Source organism: Gekko japonicus, unplaced genomic scaffold (assembly GCF_001447785.1).
Source record: "Gekko japonicus isolate JY-2015 unplaced genomic scaffold, Gekko_japonicus_V1.1 scaffold3817, whole genome shotgun sequence".
Classification (NCBI taxonomy): domain Eukaryota; kingdom Metazoa; phylum Chordata; class Lepidosauria; order Squamata; family Gekkonidae; genus Gekko; species Gekko japonicus.
Genome location: NW_015173801.1, coordinates 52,705 through 56,641, shown reverse-complemented (window position 1 = coordinate 56,641; position 3,937 = coordinate 52,705).

Here is a 3,937-nt window from a genome sequence, read left to right as displayed (position 1 = left end):
CCAAGCATATTTATAAACTTGTTCGAATTCAGATAGCGGTTGCGACATGATTGTATTTATTTTTATTTGAGAACATACATGTTGTATTTGTAAATATTGATACCATGGGATAATCAACCCTAATTTTCTTTCCATTGTTGTTTTCTCTATTAATATCTTATTGGATGTTATATCTTCCAGAATATTGAATCCAGCTTTTCTCCAAGCTTCTTGAGGTATCATAATGCTTGGAGGCAATATCCTTTCTTGATTAAATAGGGCTTGGTATCTTGATATTTTAGGCACCAACTGTTTTCTTTTAGTATCCCATGTATTTAAAAAAACTTTAAAGATAAAACCTCTAAGGAAAGATCTAAAAAATCGTGGAAGTTTCCAACCTGGAGTTGGCAACCCTACGTCCTTTCCACGCAACCATCAGCCTACCTTGATCTGCCTGTCTGTCTTCTGGTTTACATCCCCCCCCCCCACAGCCTCTGCCAAGGGAAAGGGCAGTTTTTCCCTGCAGTGGGAACCAAAGCAGCTGACATCCTCCTCAGAATACACCAGGTCGCATATTCCAACTGTCTTGGAGGGGGGGGAGTTTGAGGTGTGGAATGGAGTGAGGTCCAATCAGCTTCCATATGCAAAAGACCTTGAAACGCTGGGCGGGACTGCACAAAGCAGCCAGTCAACCCAGCCAGCGTCTTCTGAGTGGCAGTTCTTCCGGCCAAACACTAAAGGAGTGCATTTTGGAATGTTGGACTACGGCTTTATATATAAGGAGAGATAACCCATCCCACAGCCACCATGACCCACTCCACAAACCTATTCACTTGAATACATTATCTGTCAATACACCTGGGGTTAGCATTTTACACCTGGTAACCTAGCCTGGCTGTGCTCATTACAGCAACAGCGCTTAATTGCTAAGAGGACAATGGACACCAGAGAAGTACCAAGGATGATTAGAAGTTGATTTTGATGTACCAACTGTAGACCAGTTTTCACTCACCACTTTTACAGCACTAACCCAAACTCTGTTTCAATAACTGGATAATTACATAATAATTATATAATAAAGCAAGGGAAACCTTGCTTTAGGGATCGTAGCCTTGCTGTGGGAACGAACAAAGCCTGTTTGTTGAAGAAGTAGAAGAGGAGGAGGAGGAGGAAGAGGAGGAGATTGGATTTATACCCCACCCTTCACTCGGAGTCTCAGAGCAGCTTACATTCTCCTTCCCTTCCTCTCCCTACAATAGGCACCCTGTGAGGTAGGTGGGCCGGAGAGAGCTCTGACTGAAAACTGCTCTTGGGATAACAGCTTTGAGAGAACTGTGGTTTGCCTAAAGTCATCCAGCAGCTATATGGGAAGTAGGGAATCAAATCCCAGTCCTCCCATATTAGAGTCTGTGCTCTTAACCACTACACCAAACTGGCTTTTTAAAAAACAGACTTTAGATCCTAGGGGTGGATGTTAGGGTGGATCCTACCCCTACCCTACCCCTCCACGGAGCAATGTTTGTTTGTTTGTTTATTCATTCGTTTATTAAAATCGTTATACTCTACTTTTCCATTTGGCTCCGACTTAGGTTGCTCTCCTGTTGGAGAAAGAGCCACTTAAGTCAGAGAAGACTACTTTGAGGATGGTTGGATCCACCCCATTAGTTCTAGTGTTGGAGAAGGGGAACATACTATGTGGAGACAAATGTATGGCTGAAGAAAATGGTATTGACATGATGGATTTGCTGAGAGATTTTTTTCAATCCCAGAAGTCATGCACTTTGAAAAAAAATAAATCCTTTTGTTTTGAAAAAGGGGAAATTTATTCTAGGGACTGAGAAGGAAGGCTGCTATAGCACAGCACAAATAGTTACCAATAGTAATCAACCTTTTGTCTTTTTTTTTTTTTTTTTGGAGGAAGAACTCAGCACTCAATGCTCATTCACATATGCAGTTCACCACTTGATGCTGCAAACATGATTATTTATAAGTAAACCAGATTTCCCTCCCTGGACACAGTACTTAAAGACTGCAGCCTCTACATGAAGTCCAACCCCATTTAACTAGAGCGATGTCATTGGCCCCAGAGGTGTTGCTCTTGTGGTTTTTGACAGTAAATAATGGTATTTGTCAAGAGCACTTTTCAAATAATTTCTTCTACCAGAGGGGCTTGTATGAATGGTAACCTTCTCATGAACTGAACAAGCTGTGTATTGCAATTATGTATATCTTCCAGATTCAGCATTGTTTACAAACAGCTAATGAAACCTACTGCTCTTTCTCATTCCAAAAAGGGAAAAGAAAATCATCTCCTTCCTGCTTCTATTTACATATGATGAAATGAGGAGAGTTAGTTTAGCACTTCTCTTCTTTTTCTATTGAAAAGTAATAATGGGTAAATGCTGAATTTCTAAAGTAACTAAGGTTACCAACATCCAGATGGGACCTGGAGATCTACCAGTATTATAGTTGATACCCAGACAACAGAGATTAGTTCCCCTGGAGAAAATGGCTGCTTCGGAGGGTGGACTCTCTGGTACTCTATACCTTGCTGAGGTCCCTCCCTTCCGCAAACCCCACCCTCCCCATGCTCCACTCCCAAAATGTCCTGGTATTTCCCGACCCAGAGCTGGCAACCCTGGGGGGTGCCTCTCTTGGGCTGCCCAGTGGCGAAGAAGGCACTGCCTAGCAAGACTGCTTGTGCTGAAGGTGCCACTTGGCCCAGCTGCTTTGTGCACAGTGCAGGGAAGATGCCGCTTGCCTCAACCAAGTCAAATTGGAGTGGGGCCAGATGGGCAGACAACAAAGGTGTTGTGTTGCCAACCTCCAGGTGGAGCCTGGAGATCTCCCAGAATTACATCTGCTCTCTAGACTGCAGGCATCCTTTTCCCTGGACAAAGGGGCTGCTTTGGAGAGTGGACTCAGTGGCATTACATGCCTCCAAGATCCCTTCCATTCCCAAATCCCACCCTCCTAAGGCTCTGCCCCCAAATCCCAAGGAATTTCCCATCTTGGAGTTGGCAACCCTAGCCCACTACAGCACCTCCTGTCTTCTATCAGGGGTCAGGGCTGTGACGGGTCAAGGAATGAGGGTGTTCTGTTTGTGTGTTCCAGCACTTTCCAATAGAGGAGTTAAGGTTATATTTAATTCTTTCCTGGACTTAACGAGCAATCCTCAGGAGGTCTTCTCAAAAGTAAGGACCATTGCATTCAATGGTACTTACTCTCAGGACAGTGTTCTCAGGTTTCAAGCCTTTATGTGTTTAACTGACTGGATTGTGCTAATAACTGTTTCCAGGGGTCATTTCGTAGAAAAAGAGGTGCAGGAGCTCATTAGCATAACTCATTAGCATAACTGATTTGTATATGCCACACCCCCTGACATCACCGGAAGTGTGTCAGAAGGCAACACCCACCACTGAGGCTCCACTGGACTGTTTTGGATTGCTAGCTATTGAGGGGGGGGAACGTGCAGATCTGTCCTGGCAGAGGAGGGAGAGCTTGTACCTGAATAAAACTTGGTCTTAAAGGTGCCACTGGAGACAGATTTAAGAAAGATGCGACAAGAGGTTTTGAGGACCAAAATAATGAACTGGATAAAATCTGGCTGTCCTCAAACGATAAATTGATTCAGAAAATGTATAACATACACTTAAGGGAATTTATGAAGGATGATGAAGTTAAAAATGTAATGAGCACATGGGTGAAAAATATAGGGGAAATTGAGAAAGAGCAGTGGGCTGCCATGTGGAAAACTGTTAAGTATATGAAAGCGGTCACGTATAAAGAAAATGTATATAAAATGTTCCATAGATGGCATTGGGCACCCGTTAAATTGGCTAAATGTTACAGGGGGTATTCTGATAAATGTTGGAAATGTAAAAGTTCTAAAGGTACGTTTTATCATATGTGGTGGGATTGCAGTATGGTACAAAGATTCTGGAAAATGGTTAGAAAA